This window comes from Sinocyclocheilus rhinocerous, unplaced genomic scaffold, assembly GCF_001515625.1.
Source record: "Sinocyclocheilus rhinocerous isolate Xijiao unplaced genomic scaffold, SAMN03320098_v1.1 scaffold262, whole genome shotgun sequence".
NCBI lineage: Eukaryota > Metazoa > Chordata > Actinopteri > Cypriniformes > Cyprinidae > Sinocyclocheilus > Sinocyclocheilus rhinocerous.
In genome coordinates, this window is record NW_015641038.1 from 1,309,641 (window position 1) to 1,326,831 (window position 17,191).

A 17,191-nucleotide genomic window follows, 5' to 3' on the forward strand; every position below is an offset into this window, starting at 1 on the left:
ATCAGCTCGCGCACTTCAGCTATACAGGCGTTAATACTGAATGTTTAACGTTATATTCATTGCATACATATACTTCGTAGTAGACATCCATAACTCCTGTCTGCTGTCTGTTGTCAGTGTTTCTTTGTTTGAATATGGCGCTTATCACATGCTGTGTGGTATCGGCGTTTGGTATCGGGGCATTTTAACGAGTAGGAGTACGAGTACAGGAGGCCAGTATCGGGCCCGATACCGGGTGCATCCCTAGTTGAAATCAAGGGGTCAAGATTTAGCTAGTTAGCACGTTCCGGTTGCTGGTAGATAAAAAGCATCTTTCTCCATTGACAGCCATTCAAAAGTAGCTTTGTGTTCTGGAAAAATAATTTATTTAATAATTTATCATTTATATTTTACCATATACCTCAGGTTTTACTGAATGTGTATATATATATATATATATATATATATATATATATTCGCCAATATAAAAATAACTTATCTTACTTTTGCGTTTTAGATGCATATATACTTCATATTTTTATATTTAATAAACGTGTGTGTGTGTGTGTGCACAACTGACACAAGGGGGAGCACTGGGACATTTGGGCAGTTAAATTTGACATGAAGAAGAAATGTTACTTCCTGTTATTTAAATTTCTCATTGACCTTTTCTAATACTTGTGCAAGTAGTCCTTTTTTGACAGGTTATTATATTTGGTCAAAGGAGGTCATTTTCCTCACAGCAGGATCCAGCGTTAACTTCCACAAAGATTTGAACAAATGTGTGGTGAAATAGAAAATCTTGGAATCCATTGTGAAATTAGTCTGGTCTGTTTCTAAAAACAGAATCATTATCTTTTACAGCATTAAATAGCTCTCTGGGTCAAGAAACAGTATTATTGGACTTGAACCTCAGTGGTAAGTTGTTTGGTGCTGAAAGAATGTGGTCATTTCATGTTATTCTCTTTGTAAATTGTTGATGTACGGTAGTTTATATGTGCATTTAGTGGGAATGAGTTGAATTTAAGTTCTGTTTATTAACTAAATCAATTGTGAAAACAGAGTTTTTAGACTATTAGACAAAATGTAAAAGCTTTTCTATTTAAATAAATGTTTTGGGGTTTTTTTTTGTTGGAAAATGGTGCATTACTTGCATTGGAGGACAGTGTGGTTTGAAAGTAGAGCATGTTTGGTGTGTGATGTGTCTGAGACTGTGTTTAGCAGCAGTTTGCATTATCCTGGAGGCACAGATCTCTTAAACCTCATGATTCACCCAGTGGTCTTTAAGACTTTTTGGTCATTTTGTGTACAAACATGCCTTGAAGAAACCTCTGTAGGAAGCAGGTGCCCTGAGCTCTGAACCATAAAATGTCAGCATAATGCTTTTTGCCAACCACTGGTGCTGTGTCACTGACGTGGACCATCTATGTGAATCACTGAATCACTCATTCCCATTGTTAGGTTTTGGTTTAGTCTAAGTTTGCTCAGTCTGAGACATACATTTTCATACCCACAGGGTGATTTGTTTTGTAAGTATATTTAGAAATGGTGTTACCATCTGCAAGTATGACTGCTTATACAGTACAATTATTATTATTATTATTATTATTATTTTAGCTGAAACATGTGAATTTGAATAACAGGGTCCCCACACTTTTTGACCAGTGAATTTCCATAATTGTCTAGTAGATTGTGATTACTAGATGAGGATTTTTTTTAAATATGGAAAAGAATGAATCACTCACATATCTGATATCACTATAAAGTAATTTGTGATTAAGTTTTATTTTACAGAAGAGCAATATTTTTGCCACTAAAGTATTTTGCTCTAAAACATTTTAGTTAGGGCTGTGCAAATAATCAAATGCGATTTTCATGTGCATCTCGTCAGTAAAGCCGGTTCTGTGATTAGTAGTAAATCTCCAGCACGTGCTTTCAGATGGAGCGGCATTTACCACACAGAGCCGTAGATCACACCCAAGCTACGCAATATCGTGTTCATAATCAGCAATGAATCACCTGCGATTTTGAATGCGATATTGCGTAGCTTGTCAATGATCTACGGCTCTGTGTAGTAAATGCCGCTACATTTGAAAGTACGTGCTGGAGATTTACTACTAATCACAGAACCAGCTTTACTGACGAGATGCACATGAAAATCGCATTCGATTATTTGCACAGCCCTAATTTTAGTTCCAGAAAATAAAATGTTTATTGTACAACTTGGGTTCCAGATGATTTATCATAACACAATGTGTGCATTTGTTTGTGTTTGGTAAATAATCACTACAACTGTTTTCAACATTGATAATAATAAGAAATGTTTCTTGAGCACCAAAACAGCATATTAGAATGATTTCTGAAGGATCATGTGATGCTGAAGACTGGCGTAATGACTGCTGAAAATTCAGATTTGCCATCACATGAATAAATTACATTTTGAAATATATTAAAATAGAAATGAGTTATTTTAGACTGTAATAATATATTGTCTATTTAATAGATCATCTATTAAAATAACAACAAAGGTGTTTGGAACAACATACGTTGAATAAATAATGAAAGAATTTAAATTTTTGGTTGAACTGTCCCTTTAAGACATTGTTTGAACTGAGATGCATTTGGAACTACAATTCTTTACTGCTCCCTTCCAGAAGAATGTTGCCTCCATTTATTGATTCATTAGGTCTGAAAAGGACAGCGAAATTATCATAATCATTGGTTTCAGTGAAAGTCTAGAGCTTTTTCCTGTTGTTGTCAGTGGCAGAGTTTAGCTCTCTGAATCTGACTCCAATCAGAGCTTCCTCACTCCTCAGTCAGTGAGATGTTGCCACTCTAAACTGGTTGGTATGCTAGTGTGTTAGAACTAATGGCCACATCTGTCAGGAGCAGGGAAGCAGGGCCAGGTTTTACCTGTCAGTTCAAAAACTGAGCACAAGCCAAATAAACAGCTTTTTTCCATCTGTCACTTCACCTCTGACTGTGTGCTGTGGGCAAGGTTCAACTAGTGGACAACACCTTTTTACACCCGGGACAGGAGGGGAGAGGTGGTGATGGAGAGATGCCAGATTGCTTTTCCCACAGGTGCCAGGGCAGCAGAATGCCGAATAAACAGTGCTCCTGTCTTATTTTACTTCCCACCTCGGCAGATAGGATATGACATTCACATCTATAAAGTGAAGACGAACGCTAGGAATCAGCATTTTTGGGGATTTTTTTTTTCCCACAAAAAAACTAACAAAAAATATAAGCGTATTTCCTGATCAAGAACCAGTTTCCATTGTGCGGGCAAGAGCAGAGCCTTATGTTAGCACATGTAGGTGCATTATTGCTAGCTAATATTAGTGGATTCAAATTAAATAAGTTTACATTACTCATAAATATTCAAAAATTCACTACTTAATACTTACCTTGTTTTGTTGGGTTTGCTCAGTTTTATTTGTCATTGTACCAAATGTAGTTATTTAGATCAACTTTAGGCATCCTGCAGTTGGACTTTAGAGGTTATGATTATGCAAAATATAAGCCCTTATAATTATTTAAAGTTATATCAGATCTTTTTTCCTATTGTGACACATCCAAAGGGAAACAGGTTACTGAGAAAAAAAATACAAGGCAGGGATTTGGTTCAATCTCTTGTTCGTTGAGAAATTGAGAAAATAGGTGGGGTGAGTTTTCATTTGATGGCAACTTTAGATTTTAAAAGTTTGTTGTGCATTTGTTTTGTAAAGAAACAAAACAGCAACAACAACAAAAAAAACCTGTGTATGTAGCTTTTATAGTAGCCTAAATAAATAAATAAAATTAAAGCATTTTCCCTTCCTTTCAGGCCAGTGCAAATTTCACCATGTAAAAATGTGAACTACTGGTCTGCAGAAAAAAATCTTTATTGTTGAGGTCTGCTTTGTGCTGTCTTTTAGATTAAACCATGAAATCTGGAGTGTGTGAGTAGAATTTTAGAGTATGCATCGCATATAACATCTCTTCAGAGTCTGGGTGCAATTTCCTGAAGGATCCTCACTGCCTCCCATTCTTGTGGTTTGAAATGCCTCTTGAAACTTCAATAGATGGAGAGAACCCATTTCAAAACACCTTGGGTCATACCACTTCAAGCTTTGCACAATGTGATGTAGCAATTATCACACATGCTGAGTATGATAAAGCAGTTCTCCATGAATTTGTAATGGAGCCACATGTTGTTGAACAGTGCATCAATTAGAGCGCAGCTGTACAGAATGTGACGTGAGGATTGTGTCTGCTCACACACGAGCACAGTCTCTAGAATATTCATGCTGCTCATACATCACCACATATTTGTGTCATGGAAATCGACCATTGCGGGGTTTTTTTTTTTTGTCTAGACTTTGCTGTCCATGGCTTTCCTTTCATTTAATTTGGGATTAGAGCATCAAAGCAAATTACATGCATGACAATGTACATATACAACCTTATGTAAAATACATTTTATTTTCAAAATTGTTGTTATTTCTTAAAGCAATAGTTCACCAAAAAATTAAATTTTGCTGAAAATGTAATCCTCAGACCATCCAAGATGTACTGTAGAAGAGTTTTTGTTCATAGTAACAGATTTGGAGAAATTTACCATTACATCACTTGCTCACCAATGGATCCTCTGCAGTGAATGGGTGCCATCAGAATGAGAGTCCAAAAATCTGATAAAAACATCACAATAATCCACTGATCAATCTGAGGAAATTTTCAGCAAATTTTCATTTCTGGGTGAATTATTCCTTTAAAACACTACAAAAGGTGTAACAGTTTAGTTAGTTGTAGTTCATTAGTTCAATTAGCTGTAAAATCCTTGTAAGTGTAGCAAGGCGGCCCCAGTTGTAGTGACTACGCCACCCCGGAATACCGGGGAAAATAACCCAAATAAGGGCACGCAAATACGTTCCACATGAAAAGAGCAAGAGGCGTGAATCTCCGCTGAATACAATCTCACCAGTATATCTCAGCAGCCTAACAACACACATGGAAGGCCATAACAGGAGGGAAGGGGCGGGCTTTCAACCATGACGCACTCCAAGAGGCAGAACCAACCAACTTATATACCCTAACCGGGCAGTCGCTCATTGGCCACCTAATTAATGATGGTGACGTTTTGACAACATCACTACATAAGTGTTGTCATAAACACTTTTATTATGTTATGTTCTTTACAATGAAGTAAAAATATAAGTGAAGAGTCCGTAATTCCCATAACTTGCAAGCTGAAAGCGTCGTTCTCTCTCACCTCTAAAGCAGCTGACATGCTAATCCTCTTCCCTCCGGCGAAATTTTTCCTGAGTCGACTGGAGTTGCTCATATTTTCATAAAAAATGTGTACATCTGATAAACCATTTCATATCCATGTATACAAATCCAGTTTTTTGTATAAATGCATTTTGACATTGAAAGACGCATAAAAAATTGCTTTCACATTTGCATTTCTCAGATACATCCCCTTGCTTTGTTGGTTTTTATTTTAGTTTAGGACAAGTGTCTTTCAGCATGCAAGTTATGTGAATTACTGTATTATTTATTTATTTTGAAGGTGTAACCTTTTAGTCCTTAGACTTACGACATAATACTAGTGCAGAGGTTATGATCAAGTGGTTGGTATTTTAGTCTGTAGATACATACCTTCAATCATCACTGTTATTGTATTCCAACAGGAGGGCAACAGGCCAGAAAAGCATTTTATTTCCCTTTAAGAGTGCACTTGATTATTCATTAGACAACAGGAAGCACTGTTGATGGGAATTTCTCACCATTTCTTTTCACATAATGTAGAAATTAAGGGGTGCTGTGGTCCCTTTTTATGCTAATGCCCAGTATGCATGTACTGAAGAGATGAAGAGTGGCTCACCTCAATTGAGCGGAACAAAACAGACAGGGTTAAGGACCTGAGGAGCCGGGGATTTTCATTTCAGCACTGTTTGAAGGAGTTGTTTTAAATTTGAAATAAATTACTTTACCCAGATCTTCGGGAGACTGAGCATGGAGGGCAATACGTGTAAAAGCCCTGCCTTGTCAAACTGTCCTAAAATCAAGGTCTGGGATGGTACATCCTGGTCTTGGGTGTTCTCTGGAAAATACTTGATTCAATATGCAAGTCAGAACTTTGATCAAATCCCCCTTGATTCGTTTCTGCTTTGTTTCATGCAGTTGTTTTTCACATATTTGTTTGCTCATTTTTTATTACTTCAGTAAAGCTAAATATGGATTTCAGCAGATGTGCTGTGAGTTTGCTATGAATGCCGAGGTATTTAGAGATGCGTATAGTTCTGTGCTGACAGAGCTTTAGAAATGAGCCATAAATATAGCATATAATGAAACTGATGTCATTGCAACTACACTGTAAAACCAGATAAGTTCAGAATACTCAAAACATTTGTGGAAACCAGTTACCTAAACACATTTAAGTAAACTAACTCAATTTTTTAAGTTAACTAACTCAAAGAATAAGTTTAATCGAAATAAAGAAAGAAAGTTTAAGTTTAATCGAAATATTAAATAAACTAACTCATACAGATTGTTTGAATAAACATCATAGATAGACACTTTTCAAAAGCCAGTGTTTAAAAGCTGTTATTTTACACAGAATGGTTTGCGTCATGGGGGTCAATATACCGAGATCATATAGTCAAATACAGCTAATTTTAGAGAATATATTCATTTTGTGTACAGGGCCTTTGTAAATCTGGAGTGGAAAAGACCCTCCGCAAACTGTTGCAGTAAAGTTTCTGGTAGGAAGATGTCATTCAGTCTCCAGTGGACTTAAGGAACGTAGCCAATAAGTTAATTCACATACTTCAAACCATGCTGTATAATGAGGAATGCCTGGGGTTATGAATTATGTTCCTGGACATTCCAGCTCTGCTTTAACACACCTGCTTGTACAATTTCTATTGAGCTCAAATACCTTGATTAGCTGGTGCAGGAGTTTTTGATTTTGGATCTTGGAATTGGTGAACGTGAGATGTGCTTTATTGATTGTAATGGGAATGCCGTTATTTTAAATATTTTGCATGTTGTTGCACAGTTTCAGGGTCATAGGATTTTTCTGTCTTTTTAAGATTCGTCAGAGACACCCTTTAAAACTACAGCAGTGCCATGCTGATTACACTGAAATAAATGAGAAAAGTCTCATTCAGGGGTCTTTTTTTTAGGCCAAGAACCCCTATGAGCATAAAAGGATATGAGCATATTTTTGAAATTAGCACATTTTTGCATTTTAAGCCTACAACTACATGTAGCTTATTACTATATTTTAATATATTTGCTTATGATGCTTACATTGCAACGCCATTAAATTAATAATTACATGTACTGTATGCATATATATATATATATATATATATATATATATATATTCACAAAAATTAGTTTGAGATCAAACTGTATCTGGCGGACCCCCTGTAGTACTGCTGTGGACCCCCTAGGAGTTACGGACCCCCTTTTGAAGATTCTGTTGTTTATTTCCCTGAAACTGCTGAAGCTCAAAACTCGTCATTTATTTGTTTGCAAGTTGTAACTTGTGACATCTGATGAATGGCTCACAGCCGCCTCCGTGTTTAGTCTGGGGAGCTAATGCTTCACGATCTGATATATGGTTAACCTGGTTTCTTCTTCTCCTGAGATATGCATCCCTAACAAGTCAGCTTATAGCTTTCATGTGTCGTATCTCTTTCTAGCCAATGCCTTTTGGGATACCAAAGTCATATTTGCCTTGATCTCTGATCAAGGATTGAGATAAATGAAGCTTGGGCACATAACGGTCTGTAGCCATGTTAAGATGTTAATTAAATGAGACTGTCTCCATATGCTATCGTGTTTGCTATTCTGTTCCTTTATCATAAAACCCACTGACACCATGAAGAACTGGCGAATGTTCCCTGCTTGTTCCTTTGGTGACAGGATCATTAGAGCAGATACTTGCTATGCTTTTATCATGGGTGCAGGGTGTTCTGGGACAGAACTGTATGGTGTTTTTTGGTGTCATTCTGACAGCGCATGCCCTACGTTTACCGTCTCTGTATGGCACAATATGACCTACAGTGTTGGGGGTAATATATTACAAGTAACGCAAGTTACGTAATCAAATAACTTTTTTCAAGTAACTAGTAAAGTAACGCATTACTTTTTAATTTATAAGAGAATATCTGAGTTAGACCTAAACGTAAGCTTGTTTGTTGGTGTTAAAGTGTGGTGCCATAAGGTTTAAAGGGAACTAGGTTTTGAATCTTTTTTTTTTTATGTAAGATAATATTTTATTTCTTTAAATAATATATTATTTTAATTGTTTATGACAGGGCGGTCCAAACTCGGTCCTGGAGGGTCGGTGTCCTGCAGAGTTTAGCTCCAACCCTAATTAAACACACCTGAAGCAGCTAATCAAGGTTTCAGAACCGTCCAGGGTGGTGTGTTGAGGCAAGTTGGAGCTAAACTCTGCAGGACACCGGCCCTCCAGGACCAAGTTTGGAGACCCCTTGAACATTAAATGTTTAAAAATTGTTAAATTAGATTAGGCATCATAATATTATAATGTACACTTTCTTTCTACCTCAGAATTTAATGTGTTTCTTTGTAATTATTTGTAAAAATTTACTAGCAATTTCTGGTTGAAAATTGTTTCAAATCCAATTTTTTTTTCAGTGTACAGCATGAGAAAAATTAAATACATGTTCAGACTTGCTTAAGATTACATTTAACATTGTTATTAAATTAACTGTTTTTAAAGATGGCAATATGATCTAAATGCAAAAATAGGGAAAATACACTATTAAATATCCAATATTTGCTGATATTGGATATATATCCAATATGAACTGATACCTCTAAATTTAAAAATCTGTAATATCAGCCAATAAAAAATATGGTGCATCATTTTTATATAAATATCTTTTGAAAGGATTCAGTGATTTAGTGCTTGGGATTTGTAGGATTTTTCCAAAAGTTTCATTTTTGCAGTTATAGGAGGGCGTGCATGATTTACCACAAGCATATGACAATAATTGGATAATGAGTAGCCTTTATCAGTGGAGCAACTTGCCAGTACAGTGCATTTAGAACTAAATCATGATTAAAAGCAAATATAATGATAAACCCCAATCCGTTTCAAACAGGGTCACACTAGCAGAATAAAAACAGGCATATTTGCAAACTCTCTAACTTTGAAATGAAAACAAATAAAATACATGAATAAAAAACAGAATGGCATGCATATTCAAAATACAGGTGTTCAGTTAAAGCGCAATCTCTCTTGTGGCTCACACTGTGCTGACATCGGCGTTCCAGCTGTTCGCAGTAGTGAGAGGGACGACCATCACGCTGACTTTCAGAGCTTTGGAAGTCAATAGCGTGTTTATATAATCATTTATTTATTTATTTTTGGCCTTTCACGTCTGTCATGATTAAAAGACTTATGTGTTTACTGCAAATGCAGTTGAAAGAGTCAGAGAGCGAAAAAAGCGTCATGATTTAATATACTAATTATCTCTGTCAGCTAATTAGAATTTAGCATTTTGCTCGTGTAAATAGAGACAGACATGGGCTCCTCTGCTGCAGGGAAGGAGCGAACGTCAAGCTGAGAGCGTCGCCATTCACACACTGGCTTCGGCCTCATTAATTACGCTCAGTAAGAGTTTAGAAGCCGTGCTAATGACTCTAAGTGGTGCTGAATGAAATGAAGTACACAAGCCAGCTCCTTTTTTCTTATTATTCCTTAGAGGTCTTTTTATGCATTGAAAAACTGCATGCTGCCATTGTCATGTATGTGTGTGTTTTCTGTGAGTCAAGGTTTCATTTTCTCTTGACATGTTTTTCATCAACGTTTTGAATAATTATACATGCCATAATAACAGTTATGTTTAAATTACTGTATAGTCAGAGTGCACATTATTTCCTTAATAATTTTGTTTTGATTTCATTCATCTGCATCAGGTCAGCAGGGTCGTTATATGGTGCTTTAATGTCTTCAGACTCTTTGACCTCACCAAGTGTGTTTGCTTTCATAGCTTCAGCAGCTGATTTATTCATGGTGTGGGGTCTTGGTGAATGGTGACCATATGTCAGTGAGTGCTTTCGCTTTGGATGGTACAGCTGATATAGTGTTAAGTGTCTCAATCTGTCATCAAGAGCATTCTGGAGCGAAAACACCACCATGACAGCTTTCAGTAACTGCACCAAATACAAAAGACATTTACGGTATTAACCGCAGAGTCCTTGACCTTGTTGTGATTGTATGTTAGTGGTGTGCTGTGGTCTTTTGGAATGCAGAAGCTGTCACGGTCCGTGTTGAGAGATGAGGCGAGGACTCAAAGATGCAGTAATGGGCTCTTTATTAATAACAAAAATAAACAAAACTAACAAAAGATACCCCGAGGGAAAAAACAGGCAGGAAGGCCAGAACAAGGAGCACACAGACACATCCAACCACATACAACAAATAACGAAACAGCACAGGACTGCAAACGCAGGGAGACTAAGTAGGGCAGGTAATGAGGGAGACACAGGTGGAATAACTGAAACAATAATGAGGTAACAAGATGGGCGGGGTCAGACAATCGACAGGAGAAAGCACATGGTACCAAACAAACGACACAAGCCATGTGCTTACACAAACAGTGTCCTCTGGTGGCCATCCTAGGCACACCAGCTGAAGACTGTGACAGAAGCAAAGTCTCTTTCTCTGCAGTTTAGATTTTTACTCTAAATTCATGCCCCAGTTTCTGGGTTAAAGGTCCAGTAGGAGATCTTGGAAAATGCTAACTTTAGCCTGATAGCACTGAAAGCGAATGTCCCACCCTCCCTGCAATCGCCGTCCAAGGCCACGACCCCTGAACGCATTTACGCTCACAGACCAGAACACCAGAGACAACATTACAATCCCTTGCGCGAGGACTGGAATTGGGAACCACTGGGCTACATCATGTTTATAGTACTCAGAACTTTATAGTACAGTTAGTAAAAGTACTACAATACCATGAAGGAAGATCAGGTTGTTGATGTTTGTTAACAAATTTTTTTTCTGAAGACAATCACCTATTGCACCTTTAAGGCATATGAAACAGCATTTTGAACTACCGTTCAAAGGTTTGAGGTCGTTAAAATGTTTTTATGTTTTTGAAAGAAATCTCTTATGCTCACCAGGGCTGCATTTATTTGATCAAAAATACAATTAAAAACAGTAATATTGTGAAACATTATTACGATTTAAAACAACTGATTTCTATTTTAACATATTTTAAAATGTAATCTATTCGGCAAAGCTGAATTTCATTTAGCTCATATCATACTATTAACTGCTGTTCTACTAGTAGTCACCTTCTCTTCAGAGCATTGCTCTGTAAATATTGAAAGTGTAACGATGGTCACACACAGAGATGCAACTCAACTGATCTTCACATCATTTCACGTACCTTTAAATTTGGGTATGACCAAATGGTGGTGATTTCACCACGATGAGGGAGTTTCCATTAATTTCCACAATTTTGACCCGTTCGGTAGTAGTAGTGAACAGGAGAAGTGGATGTTTTCACATTGCAGAGTTTTCCAACAATCACTGCCTTATCTCACATAATTTCTTCTGTATTTTGCATTACTTATCTCATTGATGTCTGTCTTATTCTATTCTTATTTCATTTGAATTTTATTGTCTATTTTCTCATCCACATTTTACTTTTTAATACTTTTTAAGAGATCTGTAGCCACTTTTAAATGCATGGCATCATTCTGATGATCTTTTTTTTTTTCTCATGCCCCCTCCCCAAGTTTCATCTCTCTCTCTTCCTGTCTTGAATGAGACATTGATGTACTAACTGCTGTAGTGAGTTTGACAGTAAATGAATTAGCTTTGATTAGCCTGTGAGGCCATGAAGTTTCTAATGTTGACACCCATATAGCTACTGTCAAGTGTGTCTGCATAATATTTTAGTTTCACAGCACATGAGTTCCATTTAGCATTGTACATATCTTAATGACTTTAGACGTTAGTCCTTATCTGAATTCATTTGGCAAAGTTTAGCAGTTTAAAATGTATTTACCTCTCTGAGGTGAGACTCACATTGACATGAAGCGTAAGCTTTTGACTTTGAAATGGCTTTCTGTTTGAGCAAGCACACATTACATAAGGCCATTCAGCAATCCAAATGGATTTATTATATGCAAGGCTTTGTTTGGTAGAAGGATCATAAAGTTATCCCAAATTGAGTAGCATTGTAATGGAGCATAATGATTTAATTGTGACTTAAATTAGCGAAGTAATTACATTCATATAAAATGTAAGGGAAAAAAAGTCCAAAAAAGTTTGGATCAAGTCATTCCTTCAATAAGACAGTACTGTGCAAAAGTCTCAGACCATTAGTATTTTCACCAAATAAAAAAATGGTTTTAAGCCAGTTATTTCTATCATTTGCTGTCGTGTGTCAGCAGGAAATATCAGTTTACATTTCCAAACATTCCTTTTGCCATTAATTGTAATATTCCAGTGAGATTTTTGTTTGCATAAGGAGTCTGACAACAGCCAGTGATCTGATCACAGATCATCATACAGTCCATCTGGAATTATGAAGAAACTGAAAAAAACTGAGACAGACTAAATCTAGAAGAACTGTGGCAACGTCTCCCAGATGCTTCAAGAGACCTACCTGCAAAGCTACCTGAAAAACTATGTTCAAGTGTAATTAGGACAAAAGCTGTTTTAAACACAAAGGGTGGTCACACCATTTGTTGATTTAATTTAGTTAATAGAAGATAATTGATAAATAAAATCTATTTTTGACATTATATTTGAAGTACAGTACTGTAACTGTGTAGGTAGGTTTCTTGAAGCGTCTTGGAGACATTGTAGTTCTTCTATGACTGCTCATAATGTTTTGACTTATCTGTGTATACTATACTTTTTATATTTTAAAAACATTAAATATCGATTTTGATCCAATGTCCAATGCTCTAGTAATGAATATGAATCAAGAAAAGGTTAAACATGTTTGTTTGTTTGTTTGTTTATCTGATTGCACAGAGCATAATTTCACGCTCAACTTGCTTTCTCTGTGGCATGAACACTTTTTATTTCTTTTATTTATTTATTTTTTCTTTTTTTTTCTTTCCCCGTTCTAGACAGAAGAGAGAATCTCCTTTGTGAGAGCAGCCTCTTGTGTCACTGTGAGCTGAGGACTGTGATATCTCTGAAGGCCAAACAACACGTTCTTCTTCAGGAAGTATTGAGCCCCTGCTGATGCTCCTGGCTCCCAGGTGACCTCTGTGAAGGGCCAGTTCCTCTTTTCTTCCCTTCTATCTCTCTCTGTCCCTTTCCTTCCTCCCTTGTGTACAGACTGCCTTCAAACAGTACAACGACTCCAGCTAGCTTCAAAGTGTCCTTTTTGTCTGTGTAGCATATGACGCTTGTTGTTTGAAGTTTCAAATGTCTTGTCGTTTACGATAGAATGCAAATGTACTGAAGTGCCAGACTAGACATGCATGTGTGGGTGATTTCTTATGCAATATGTCTATCTGAGACAGTCTTGATTTATTAATGTTTTGATGTGTTGACACTCATTTTATTTCATGATGGTATTTTTTTTTGTATGCATGTAAAAAAACTATAGACTGAAACAACACTAACTGAACACTACATTTAGCCATTCATTTCAAGAATATAATCAGTACTGCTAGATGATGGGCACTAATTCTCCCATAAATAAAAATCAATCAAACACAAAAGGAGATTTTAGGCAGGATGCCTGAGCTTCTGTTTTCCATGCAGGGAATCCAACACAATGAGGCTGATTTCTTCTGCCAAGCTTCAAAGGGATAAAAAAGAACCACACAGTGGTCTATACATAAGTGTGTGTGTCTGTGTTTTATGGAAATCTGGACACAACAAATGAAGTGTTAAGTGCATATTTGTGCAATTACAGGATATATTAGCAAAGCAATAGCAATGAAATGACTTTGAAATTTTGTAATTATTACACATCTAACAGGAGAGATATGTTCGTTCAGTCCATTTTTCTCGGCACGTGGTTTTAAATTTTATAACAAATTATTGGTCATCCTCGTATCCATGTTTAGCTGCCGCGTTTGTTTGTCAATAATTTTTACTGAACATTTTGATCATATTCTGATTTGTGTTTTTTTTTGTTTTGTTATTTTTTGGACATTTTGCCTTTGTTATTTTACAGGAAAGAGGATTGTAGACAGGAAAGTAGAGGTGAGAGAAATGGGAGTGGGATCTGGACATGTCCCAGGTTGGAATAAATCTATCATTTTGTTTAACAAGTAATGAATTCTTGCAGACATGCAGTTGGCATTATAGACTGTTAGCTTGTTTTGCTTGTGATGGAGAGGTATTGTACTGATCTTGGAGTAATACAGAAGACAGATGATCCCCACTGCTCATTTATACCAACACAGAACATGTCCTAACATCAGTGCATGGTTCTCATTTTAGCTTTTTTTTTATATATATATATGTATATATATATATAACGAAAACAAATGTTCCCAGAACATTCTGGATGGGTCATTGCAGTTGGTTTGTTGTATTTACAGTATGTCTGTATTTTTTGTCATAGCCCATTTTCCACTGAAAGTCTTGAACGTTTAACTTATGTTTAAGTATCTTAAGAGCCTGAGGCAGAAAATCCCTTGTTAAGACAAGCTTTTCTTTCAGGGGTCTTAATAGGGGATTAGAGGAATCCTCTGGCCAGAGCAGTCATCTGAATTTAATCCACCTTGTAAGATTGCCTTTAATTGTCATAACCTGACAGAACGGAACAACAGAGACTGATGCAACGCTCTAAATTAGCCATAGAGAATTAAAATATATCAACCTGCTGTATCTGGCCACAATTATCTGCATCTAATGAAAATCCGGTAACGCTTTAGAATAGGGAACACATATTCACTGTTAACTAAGAGTTTTCCCTGAACAAACTCATAATTTGCTGCTTATTAATAGTTAGTAAGGTAGTTGTTAAGTTTAGGTATGGGGTCAGATTAAGGGATCTAAAATATGCTCATGCAGAATAAGCTATTAATATGTGCTTTATAAGTACTAATAACCAGCCAATATGATAGTAATATGCTAATAAGCAACTAGTTAATAGTGAGAACTGGTCCTTAAAATAAAGTGTTACCGAAAATCCTTACATATAAATGCTGGATAAAAAAAATGGACAATTGAACAAAATTGATCTAATTTGTTTGAGAAGGCTTTGCAGGCTCCTTCATGTTATGAATACATTGGAGATTGTCATGAAATAAGCAGATAAATGCTGAGGAAAACATTATATGTTTTCATTTATTTTAATCCCTTCTGTGCTTTTTCCTCAGTGTCCTTTCTTGGCTACTGAAAAATTAATTGGAATATTTTAACATGAGCCTGGCTTCCGAAGGACTCTCCTTCATTTGAGCCCAGCATGTGCCAGATAATTAACCCTTTAACCTTTTTCTGATTGGAGAGAAGTGCTGGCCTTTCATAAAAATACCATTGCTAAGTTATCTTCTCTCTAAACGTAGATACTAAATGAAATGGCCAAAATGACTCTATTTAATAGGTGGTTGGACAGCCATGATAATGCACTCTAATGTGATAAATAAATGCCATTTTAAATGGAGTGGATGGAAAGAGAGTGAGATTGCATGAGGAGAGGTCGGGTGTTGTTTTAAAGCTCTTGACAGTCTAGTAATCACATCTTTCGCTATTGAGCGAATTAAAAAAAAAAAACTTTAAATGTTTTTTTTTTTTCATAATGTTATGTTTTCTTACACTTCTTGTAAATGAATGATAAATTATGTATCTGATTTTAACTAGCAAAATGTGTCCTTAATTCTTCAATGGCCATATGATGTTTTGCTTACATTTTAATGATGTTTATGGTTGTAGACCATATGGGGACTTTGTGCTTCAAGCTAGCAGCTTCTCTTTGAACTGGTGTAATAATGTCATGCTTCATCTAATGAGTCATTTTATGATGGCATATTCTAATACCACAGTGTCACTCTAATGAGTTTCATAAACATTTGCTTTGAAATTTAATTGAATAAACCTGTCATTCTGAAAATGTGATATGGACATATCCATCCATCCATCCACCCACCCACACACACACAGTATATATATATATATATATATATACCAAAATCATCTCAACCTTTTGAAGCACCATAGGCATGTGCAAACCTCTATATCTAAATATTTGTACATATATTTCAATTGAGCCTTTGCTCAATTATCTTTAATTGTCTCTACAAGAGAGCTGCAAAATCAAATCAAAAAGTGTTTTTCCCCCTTTACAGATAAAAAGGCATAGTGACAGTGCTGAGGTCCCCTCTGGATATAAATGTGCACCATTTGTGATGAGACTGACACAAACAGTCTGATTAACTGTGGTGGAATTAGTCAGTTGTCTTGTTTTAAAATTATGCCTCGCAGTGTTTAGCATACTCTTATGAGCACAGTTTTTCATACAAAAATATTATAATATGTTAAAATGTATAGTATGTTAAATATAGTATGTAAAAAAAAAAAAACACCAACAACAATACTCTAGTGATTAAAGAAAATTGTTAGCCAAGATGGTACATTTTCAAAATTAATTTGGAATTCCTGATTGTCCATGACCCCCATAAGAACTTGTCACATAAATATGCCACCAGACTTTTTCCTAGTGCCTAGCACTTTCTTTTTATAGACTTTTTTTCTCTGAAGAAAAACTACATTATTTTAGTCTGTGTTTTTTTGGTAAAATTATTTCTTGACAGGGAATGGATTTACTTTTTTTTTTTTTTTTGATTGACTAAAACTTTTTTTTTTTTGTAAATGTATTTAAATTTGTAAAAATTAGAAATATGTATTTTTTATTACTTATTCAATCTTTTAAGATTCTGCACTTTTCTGGGTCGCTTTTCATATATTATTTTACATTGATCATGTGAACTCCTTTGTAAAGACTTTCAAATGTTCTTACTTCCATTGAAGCACAATGAAGCACAAGATGCTCTTCTTAAATGTTGAATCATATAATCATCTGGTTTTACACAGACTTGTGGAGTTCATATAGCTCAAGTGCTGCTGTCATTTAAAGGGGTCATGAACTGAGAATCAAAATTCCCTGGATCTTTTGACATATAAGAGGTCATCAAACTATAAAAAACATCCTGTAAATTTCAGAACAAATAACTTTCTCATTAGTCTTACAAAATC